Consider the following 11,638-nt stretch of genomic DNA (forward strand, 5'->3'; position numbering starts at 1 on the left):
TATTTTTTGATCGGGCTTCTTGCGTAAGCCCATTTCCTCCCCCTCCTCCTCGTCATCTCCGCGTTCATCGCAGCCTCTCTCTCATCTCCTCGGACTGACCGCCTGGGGCAATCACGTGACCCCATCCGCAACGGTCGAAATGTTGTCGAATCGCCGTAGAATCACGGCTTGGCGGCGTCTCGTTCCCCCAAGCCGCTCTGGACGTCCGCGTGCACGTCCCCGGGCACTGCAACCACCCTCCGTGGCCTTCCAAAGCCACGTAGTATGAGGGGAAAGGGCTTTGCGATCATAAAAGAAATGCTAGGAAAATGTGGTATGTGGTGACCGCACAAGAGCCGGGTGGGTGGGGAGGCGGCTTGAGGGAGAGGGGGGAGGGGGCAAGGGTATGGGGAGGGCATGAGGGCAGAGCCTCGCCTGGGCTCACTTCAAAGCTCGCAGGACGCGCGCTGGTGACTCCTTCCCCAGCCTCCCGAAGACGCGCGCGACCTCCTCTCTCGCTTTTCTTCTTCGACTGAATTAATTCCTTTTCGAGAGCGGCGAGGGCGCGCTGGAGAGGCAGGGAGGGAAGTGTGAGTGTTGATAAGTGTGTTGCGTTCCCTGGTGACAAAGTGCAGCTCCGCAGTGCTAGGTAATAAGGATGGAACGTCACACCTGCAGCGCGCAATGCTATCGTGGATTTTAAACCTACCGCGCGTCCTGTTGTCCTAGGTGAGGTGCCAGCGGTTGATTTTCGTGCACGCATTATCGGTGATCTATATAGAATACACTTTCTTTAAGCATGCCTCTGTTTCTAGACCCTAGAAGTGATTTATGGCCAGACACCGTGACAATTGTGGTGTCGTGACATGTCCCAATTCTCGAGAAAAATCATCACTTGGACTGTCACACCATGTGGTTTCAGTTGTCAAAATTGCTACAGACTGCATTTAAATTCATTATTATTTCCACGTGTAATGGTCCGAACACCTGCGTCAACATCCTAATTACGTTTAAAAACCAGGTTAAAGTGTTTTGGACAGAGCAATGAGTTATTTAAAGTTGCGAGTTGAGGAGCTGCTTTGTGCTGTCCGGTCACGCTCTGTGTTTACTGGGTCGTGAGTGTGGTGTTGGTGCGACGCCTCTTTTATTTGCGTATGTGTGCGAGCGTGTGCTGTGTGCGTGCGCCCAGATGTGTGTTTGTATTTGTATAAGTGCATGCGAAACTATTATAATGTGTGTTTGCACGTCCATAGATGCATTTTTACCATTCGTATTCCATGCCTTTAAACATCCGAATATATACGTCCATAGCGTTCATACCCACCTCAGAGACACACAAGACAGCAACGAAACCGTACCTTAAACCACGTTAAAAAAAGTGGTCCCATAGTCTTAAAGAGAACACAGAAACGCCTCTAAACTCCATCCGTCTGTTAACCTCACGCCCCACACACAATCCCATGTGCGTCTCTCTCCCCCCCCTCCCCCGCTATCGTCCCAACCACAGACCCCTGGTACTGGGAGGTCACGCATGACAGAGCAGTACCTGGAGTACCAGTGACTGGCGCGTCGTGGCCTTGTAAGGGCTGATAGAAAATTAAAAAAAAAAACGAATTCGAGCGTTGGGTTAAAAGTTCGGTGTGTGTGTGTGTATGGCTGTATGTGTGTGTGTGCGTGTGCGTGTGCGTGTGCGAGTGCGTGTGCGTGTGCGTGTGCATGTGCGTGTGTGTGTGTGGAATTGTACAATGGATGTTTTATATATTTGATAGAAATAAAAGGGAGATAAAGAGGAAGATAAATTGAAGGGGAAGAGGAAGAAGAAGAAGAAGAAGAAGAAGAAGAAGAGAGAGAGAGAGAGAGAGAGAGAGAGAGAGAGAGAGAGAGAGAGAGAGAGAGAGAGAGAGAGAGAGAGAGAGATCAGAGTTAGGGTTAGAGACCGATAAAAAGAAAGAGAAAGAGAAAGCGAAAAAAAACTTTATAAGATAAGTGTTTAAGCCAAAAATGCGTCTCATGTTAAGAACTTACGTGACATACAAGTCGTTGTCGGGATGAACCAGCATGTCTGATACGAAGCCACGTGAAATGACTTACTTTACTCTGTTTACATACCAGTGTTTTTTCCCGCATGAGTTAATGCCAATGTTTTGTTTTTTTGAAACGCATAAACATACGTGCACACACACACACACACACACACACACACACACACACACACACACACACACACACACACACACACACACACACACACACACACACACACACACCTTTTTAAAGTGGGTAAACATCAGCTTGTTAAACTCTGTATACTTGCAATGTTTACACAATACCAAGCGACAACAAAGGACTCTAATATATATCTGTATGAATGAGCCAACATATGAAGATGACGAACGTTATTATTAAAGATTACAAGGAGTTTAAAAATAGCCACAGAACAAAAAAAAAAAAAAAAAAAAAAAAAAAAATGCAAATTGCAGAGCAGCTTGTTGAAATCCTGGTAAGGGGTGAACACACCATGTGATCTAGCTTCATGTGTCTGTACACCAGCTGACTTCACCATTCATATGCCGAAATTAGAATGGCTCTTGTGTATAGAGGACAGTGTCTTTTTTATATGTAGATGAAAGTTCATTTGCATATGAATCAGGAACCATGATGTGTGTATGTATGATCTTGTTATGCAGAAGTGTGGTTAAGAAAACATATATGTGATTGTGTATGTGTGTGTGGGAACATATATTTTCATAAATGTGTGTGTGTGTGTGTGTCTGTGTGTGTGTGTGTGTGTGTGTGTGTGTGTGTGTGTGTGTGTGTGTGTGTGTGTGTGTGTGTGTGTGTGTGAGTGTGTGAATGTGTGTGTGTGTGTGTGTGTGTGTGTGTGTGTGTGTCACCGTTTAGCATACGTTTTGCTTGTCTATAATAGTGCCACACAAAACAACCTCATAATCTTTACTTGTCCATTGAAAAAAAAAAAAAACCACGCCTGTGAATCGGACATTTGCTTACCCTTTTCCCAAAACCTCGACACACAGGTTATACGAACGGCGTAACATGGTGGCCCAGTTTTATCATTTTCGTGCATTTAAATCCTTACTCAAATTTGACACAGATTATGGCTGCATATTTGGGATCCTGTCCATTCAGAGTAACAAACAATCATTTACCAAAACGGATTGCTACCCATTTGTAATGATTTGCTTAACACAAATTTGATTTGCTAGAGTAATGTGGATATATAATAGGTAAATGCACACACACACACACACACACACACACACACACACACACACACACACACACACACACACACACACACACATACAAACATTCCCTGAGGAAGCAATAAAGCGAAAAGGCCTTCGGCATATCGTGTATTTTCTTATTCGTTGTTCTATTTGCAATACACACACATAACCATACACACACACCACACACATATATATAGTTGGTGTATGTATTTGTATATGTGTATATATATGCGTGTGTGAGTTTTCACCCAAGCTGTTCGGGAAGGGCAGTTTCTGTGCAGCATAACCGCGACAAATGCCCAGTCCACCCATGCCCTATGCCCCATGCCACAGCCAGCCTAGTTGCCACCAACACCAGGACCTTCACCTCGGCACTCATCCACTATTAACCCCATACTGTACGCCCTACCCCTTCCCTGTCCGTCCCCAACCAATCAAAAGACCACGCCCACTCACATCCTCCTCTCTCAACCAATCGACGACAACCCCGCTCCCCCTCCCCCCACTAATCAATCGACAACAACCCCCTCCCCCTCTTCCCCTCCCCCATCAAGCAATCGACGAGGCCTTCTCCTCCTCTTCCCTTCCCCTCTCTCCATCAACCAATCGACCACGACCCCCTCCTCTTCCCCTCCCCCCATTAATCAATCGACAACGACCCCCCCCTCCTCGTCTCACAGACCGGACATTCCTTTCCCCACACACCCTCCCCCGGTGGTTTCACAAGAGAAGAAACCTACTAAGTTCTCCCGGGACGTCTGCGAGACCCGATATCATTAAAACTTGACGTGGGAAAAGATAAACAAAGAGGAGGAGAAGAGTAGTGGGAGAAAATAAATGATGTATTTGATAATCTTTCTCATTAGATTCGTTGCTTCTCGACCAGTCAGAAACTCGGATATCATCGTTGGTTCACACACAGAAAAAGAAGGCCCTTTCAGCGAACGAGAAGTTGTCTCGGCCTGTTAGAAAAATAAAAAAATAAAAACTTATCTTTCCAACCAATCAAAATTCAGCAACTCGCCCCAGCTAAAGTGATGATTTACTCAACAGATGTCGCCCCATATGCCGGCACGATAGGCCCCCACCAACTCTGGCAATATTCAAGCTTAATATTTCTCCTTGTAAGTCGCTCCTCCCAACTGTGCATCTCCCGAAGCAAAGATCGAGTGCCGAGAGGGCGATTCTGCATGCCAAGCAAAACCATAAGAGACTCATTCAAGATATATCAGAGTCTGTCAACCCAAGTAAAACCTGAGATGCCGAGAGCCATGAGTTGATGCAAGGATCCCGAGGCAAGTGGAGATAAGAGCCGTAAGGAGCTCAGTCCCCAGAGCTGAAAATGCTCGGGTTCCTCAGCGGGATCGTCGACTCTACTGGTTCCTTGGTATTAGTGATGGTTGTCCCGACTCGAGAGAGAGATTTGTGTCAATTGACCTAGGAAATTGGGGTCTTCTTCGAGTGCCTTTTGGGAGTGAGCGCAATCACGTCCTAAGCAAAGGAACGCTGTGCTCAACTATTAAAAAAAGAGATAAAAAAACACGAAGAGTAGAAAGGAAAGAAAACGAACTGAAGGAGAAGTGGACCCAAAATAGACCAAAGCTGGTATACAGACCGGCGAAAAGTCAAGCAAAAATGAGAATGACACTAAACACCAGTGTTCTGTCACATCATAGGAAGAAACCACGACTGTACTGCTTAAGAGTAACAGGAGCTCTTGTGTGCTACATTGCAGAAATATACACACTTCTGCTTACATGCACAACGCAAAACTTTAGCAAATATTGATACATAAATCTCTCTTTCTCTCTCTCTCTCTCTCTCTCTCTCTCTCTCTCTCTCTCTCTCTCTATATATATATATATATATATATATATATATATGTATATATATTTAACATTAAAACACACACATACACACATACACACACACTAACACAACTAACATCGGCAAAACACACCGGAAGAAATCTCTATGCACACACTGCAGAATGTTACATAACACCCAGTCATCTCCAGATCTCATGACCCTTGACACACGGTGGCTTCTCTCCCCTCCCCCTTCCCCTTACCTACTTCACTCTGCCCTCCCTCTCTCTACGCCATTCCCTTCCCCTCTCCCTCCCTTCACTATCCCCCTCTCCCTCTCTCTACGTCATTTAATTTTCCTCCTCTCTTCTCTACGTCATTACATTCCCTCCCCCTCTTTCTACGTCATTCCTTTCCCCTCTCCCCCTCCTCCCCTCTCTACACCAACCCTCCTCTCCTCCTGCGTGTCCGACACTATCCCCTCTCCTCCTCTTCCTACGTCAATCCTTCTCCTCCCCTCCCTTCCACCCCTCTCTACGTTATTCCCTCCTTCCTTCCCCTCTCCACGTCCCCCTTCTCTCCCTTCCTACCATCCCCTCTTCTGAGTGTATAAATAGACCTCATAATCACAATAATAGATAAAGTAATAATAATGAGACAGAATAATAAAACAATAAAAGTAATAATAATGCGAGATAAAATAATGTTAAATAAATTCGAGGATATATAAATGCGAGGATGTTCGTGCAAGCAGAAGCTGAGGAAATGCAGGCCTATTAACTTTTTTTTTTTTTTTTTTTTTAGCTTCATCTTAGGGTATACGCAGCTAAAGGAAGGAGATGGTATTGAAAGAGAAAGATAGTGAGAGGAGATAGATAGCTAGATAATAAATATATAGTTAAACAGAGATAGACAGACGGATAGATAGATAGAGAGAGAGAGAGAGAAAGAGAAAGAGAAAGAGAAAGAGAAAGAGAGAGAGAAAGAGAGAGAGAAAGAGAGAGAGAAAGAGAGAGAGAGAGAGAGAGAGAGAGAGAGAGAGAGATCAATAACACACAGATTCATACACAGAGAAAGAGAGAATTACAGATAGAGAAGTCGAAAGAATGGCACACACAAAAACAAAACAAAAAGGGAAATCGAAAGAAATCAAACGAATCAATAAAACAGGCAGGAAAATAGGACAGCCTAAATATCGGGGTTATTTCGTGGCAACCTCCTTCCGATTGACTCCAGGCTAACCCTTAAGCTCTTTGGGCCAGACCTCGTTCCCTGAGGAGTGCTTGGTGGCCGAAGGGAAGCGGCCGGGGGTCTCACTTGTTTGTCTTGAGTAAGATGCTTTGTCTTAAGAAAGTTGCTTTGTCTTAAGAAAGTTGCTTTGTCATAAGTTGCTTTGTTTTAAGTAAGTTGCTTTATCTTGAGCAAGTTGCTTTGTCTTAAGCAAGTTGCTTTGTCTTGAGTAAGTTGCTTTGTCTTAAGTTGCTTTGTCTTGAGTAAGTTGCTTTATCTTGAGTAAGTTGCTTTTTGTTAAGTAAGTTTCTTTGTCTTAAGTAAGTTGCTTTGTCTTAAGTAAGTTGCTTTGTCTTAAGTAAGTTGCTTTGTCTTAGGAAAGTTGCTTTGTCTTAAGTTGCTCTGTCTTAAGTAAGTTGCTTTGTCCTAAGAAAGTTCCTTTATCTTGAGTAAGTTGCTTTGTCTTAAATATGTTGCTTTGTCTTATATAAGTTGATTTGTCGTAAGTAAGTTGCTCTGTCTTAAGTAAGTTGCTTTGTCTTAAAAAAGTTGATTTGTCTTAGGAAAGCTTCTTTGTCTTAGGAAAGTTGCTTTGATTTAAGAAAGTTGCTTTGTCTTAAGAAAGTTGCTTTGTCTTAGGAAAGTTGCTTTGATTTAAGAAAGTTGCTTTGTCTTAAGAAAGTTGCTTTGTCTTAGGAAAGTTGCTTTGTCTTAAGAAAGTTGCTTTGTCTTAGGAAAGTTGCTTTGATTTAAGAAAGTTGCTTTGTCTTAAGAAAGTTGCTTTCTCTTAAGTAAGTTGCTTTGTCTTCAGTAAGTTGCTAGGGTCCTTCCTCCTCCTCGCTCCTTAAATTCCACCCTGGGGAGGGTGGCGGGGGGGGGGGGGGGGCGTTGTTACTTTTTTTTTCAAGAGTTTGTGTTATTTTGTTCTTAACTTGTACCCTTGCGAGACTATTGCGTTGTTATCAGTTGTTAATTTTTCATCGTTTTCAGGTTTGCGAGTCATTTTGTTATCGTTTTCAGTCTTGGGAATTATCGTTATACCATCGTTTTAAAAGTCAGATAAAATGTGCCGAGAGCGAAGCATATTGCAGTTGTTTTTAAAGCATAAGGACGAGAAAGTTGAGGTTAAAAAGCATGGAATTCCCGGACATGTTTGCCGGTCCCGTTTTCTTATCAGTTTCGAGAAAAAGAAAATGGTAACAGCGTTTCCTCTGTTTCTTTTTTTCCGAATCGTTTACGCTGAATAAGTTTATATTCGTTGTACTTAATGCTGAAGATCGTGCAGAAATTGTAGCAGTTATGACGTAAACGCTTTGGTTATTTTAGAGTTTTTTTTTTTCTTTTTTCTTTTTGCGTTGTGTCTGATGTATACAAATGGTAAATAAGTGTTACTGATGGGAAAGATTGAGATAATGGCTTTGGTGATACAATAATGTTGTGTTTTTCGCTGTTGCCATGATCATTACTATCGATATTATCATTATCAACGTTATTATCGTGATTATCATTTCCATAATAGTCGATATCTTTAACATCACCATCAACATAATCATCATCACCATCATTATCATCGTTATTATTATTATTATTATTATTTGTATTATAATTGTAGTAATAGTAGCGCCAGTAGTCAAAATGAATATTGCCTCCCAATAGGATCATTCTTATCGTAAAATAGATAAGAAAATAAAACAAATAAATAGTCAGTCGTTTCTCCACATGCATTAGGCATCACGTGACCCGAAGCACGTATTGCACATTGATCAATGCTTGGAGACAGAGAATGCTTTCTTTGTTCCCTTGCGTTCATTTTTTTTCCGCCTTTGTCATGACCCCTTCTCCCCCCTCCTCCCCTCCCACTCTCCCCTTCTCCCACTCTTCCCCTCTCCCCCTCTCCCCCTCCATATTACAAGTGGAGACAACGGGCTACTTATAGAGATAGATATATTTAAGGAGAGTAGGAGGAAAGATATGTTTAGATATTGAGAAGCAGGGAGATAGACAGATAGATAGACAGATATATATATATATATATATATAAAGAGAGTTAGAGAGAGAGAGAGAGAGAGAGAGAGAGAGAGAGAGAGAGAGAGAGAGAGAGAGAGAGAGAGAGAGAGAGAGAGAGAAATGAGTACACACACACACACACACACACACACACACACACCACTCTCATCACGCCGGGAAAAAAAACAACAACAGCGACATCATCTCTTCATAGCTTTCTCAAGTAAACAGCTCGTGACAGGGTTCGTCCCTGCCCTTGAGGAGAAAGAGAGGGAGAGAAAGAGAGAGAGGGATGGAGAGAAAGGGAGGGAGAGAGGTGGGGGAAGAGAGAGGGAAGGGGATGAAGAGAGAGAGAGAGGGATAGAGGGAGAGAGAGGGAGAGGGATGGAGGGAGAGAGAGGGAGAGGGATGGAGGGAGGGACAGAAACAGACCGAGAGAGAAAAACAATAATAAAAAGAGAGACAGAATAAGAGAAACAGATACAGAGACAGAAAGAGAAAGAGAGAGAAAGAATAAAAAAGAAGAAGAAGAAGGAGAGAGAGAGAGCGAGAGAGAGAGAGAGAGAGAGAGAGAGAGAGAGAGAGAGAGAGAGAGAGAGAGAGAGAGAGAGAGAGAGAGAGAGAGAGAGAGAGAGACGGAGACCGAGAGAGAGAGAGACGGAGACCGAGAGAGACCGCCCTTGAGGATCGAGCTCACTAGGTTCTCCATCGGCTCTCCTGCAACACGTCTTTCTATTCCCGGAATGTTCGTGGAATCCTTTTATACGACGTCGAGATTTTCTTTTAATGTTCGTAATTGGTGTAGGATTAAAGTGTGCGAGGGTTTGTGAGGGTTTGTGTGTGTGTTTGTTTGTTTGTGCGCGTGTAGGGGGGGGGGGGTGAGTTCGTTTCGGTTTGTTTGTGTGTGTGTGAGGGATTTTTGTTTATTTGCTTGTTTGTTGTTTGTGTGTGTGTGCGTGTGTGTGTGTGTGTGTGTGTGTGTGTGTGTGTGTGTGAGATAGAAAGAAAGAGGAAAGAGAGATATATAGATAGATAGATAGATAGATAGATAGAGAGAGAGAGAGAGAGAGAGAGAGAGAGAGAGAGAGAGAGGGAGAGCAAATTGCGTTTCCGTGTCTGTTGTTTGATTGAATGTGCGTATGTGAGTGTTTTTCTTAAGTTGTGTGTGACTGCATGATTGTCGTTGCATGTACATGTGTACGTACGTATATATGTCGGAATATATGTAGGCGTATTTATGTATGTATTTAATGTGTTTGTGTGTGTGTGTGTGTGTGTGTGCATGTGTACGTGCATGTATTTACATATATTTATATGTATATATGTACGCATGGTATGTATGTATGTATGTATATCCGTGTTTGTATAATGCTCCCGTGTCCGTACTGTTCAACGACGCCATGATGTCTGAATACACATGTGTCAGAGGGGGGTGTGGCGTCCCGCTGCTGGATGTGCAAACAATATAACACAATGCAACATCATTTCCTTTTTACACTCTCGTTAGCCTGGAGTGCGTTGCTTATGGCATATAGACAAGCGACACACATACAGTCATACATAATGTATACACTTATACGCACTCACATTAGTACTAACACTAACACTAACACTAACACACACACACAAACACACACAACCACGATCCACACTAACACACACATGCTCACACTAGACTAACACCCACACAAACAACCGATATCCACACAAACAACCACTATTCACACAAACAACCGGTATCCACACAAACAACCACTATCCACCCAAACAACCGTTATCCACACAAACAACCCCTATCCACACAAACAACCGCTATCCACACAAACAAACCACTATCCACACAAACAACCACTATCCACACAAACAACTATCCACCCAAACAACCGGTATCCACACAAACAACCCCTATCCACACAAACAACCGCTATCCACACAAACAAACCACTATCCACACAAACAACCACTATCCACACAAACAACTATCCACCCAAACAACCGGTATCCACACAAACAACCCCTATCCACACAAACAACCGCTATCCACACAAACAATCCCTATCCACACAAACAAACCACTATCCACACAAACAACCGCTATCCACACAACCACCATCACCATAATCGCCATTAGGGGACCACCATCCACAGCGAAATTCAGACCCTCGAGTAACGAGCGAGAAACGAAGGGGTTGGTGTCTGTAACAAGGTAATTGTTTGTGCTCAGCAAGACCGGCTCCTTTCCATGGTGTTGACTCTTGAGGGAGAAGGGAGAGATGGGGTTGATAAAAGAGGGAGATGGAGGAAAGGGTTGATAAAGGAGGGAGAGGAGGAAGGGGTTGATAAAGGAGGGAGAGGAGGAAGGGGTTGATAAAGGAGGGAGAGGGGGGAAGGGGTTGATAAAGGAGGGAGAGGGGTGAGGGGTTGATAACGGAGGGATAAGGGGGGAAAGGTTGATAAAGGAGGGAGAGGGGGGAAGGGGTTGATAAAGGAGGGAGATGGAGGAAGGGGTTGATAAAGGAGGGAGAGGGGTGAGGGGTTGATAAAGGAGGGAGAAGGGGGGAAAGGTTGATAAAGGAGGGAGAGGAGGAAAGGGTTGATAAAGAAGGGAGATGGAGGAAGGGGTTGATTAAGGAGGGAGAGGGGGAGGGAGTTGATAAAAGAGGGAGATGGAGGAAAGGGTTGATAAAGGAGGGAGAGGAGGAAGGGATTGATAAAGGAGGGAGATGGAGGAAGGGGTTGATAAAGGAGGGAGAGGAGGAAGGGGTTGATAAAGGAGGGAGAGGAAGAAAGGTGTGATAAAGAAAGGAGAGTAGGAAGTTGATAAAGGAGGGAGAGGGGGGGAAGGGTTGATAAAGGAGGGAGAGGGGAGGAAAGGGTTGATAAAGGAGGAAGAGGAAGAAAGGTGTGATAAAGGGAGGACAAAGAGACACCAACGTGTAATTACGTAATTCGGAGAAAGGGAAAAGGAAGTGTTTGTTTCGAATCTCTTGACTCGGAACTGATTCTAGGAGGGGAATGAGAGGGAGAGAGAAGAGAGAGAGAGAGAGAGAGAGAGAGAGAGAGAGAGAGAGAGAGAGAGAGAGAGAGAGAGAGAGAGAGAGAGAGAGAGAGAGAGAGAGAGAGAGAGAGAGATTTGAAATGAAACTGGCTTTGCTTCCAAAACTGCATCCTGTACATAATGTATAGTGTACTGGCACCCTATGTGTAACCTGTCTTCGAGACAGTCCATTATATACTTTATTGTTTATCCATATCAGATATTCCTGGAATATTTGCATAATGCTAGATTCTGTACCACGTCTATTTTCTTTATTTTTTTTTCGGTGGTTTATACTTGGCACTCAGTCTCGAAGACAGCCGATA

General features: G+C 43.8%; 1 pseudogene; it reads left to right on the top strand.

Moving 5' to 3' along the window:
* The first annotated feature begins 422 nt into the window (after nt 1–422).
* The window catches only part of LOC125031185, a 40,766-nt pseudogene continuing 29,550 nt past the window's right edge, over nt 423–11,638 (top strand).

This window comes from Penaeus chinensis, chromosome 2 (assembly GCF_019202785.1).
Source record: "Penaeus chinensis breed Huanghai No. 1 chromosome 2, ASM1920278v2, whole genome shotgun sequence".
Classification (NCBI taxonomy): Eukaryota; Metazoa; Arthropoda; class Malacostraca; order Decapoda; family Penaeidae; genus Penaeus; species Penaeus chinensis.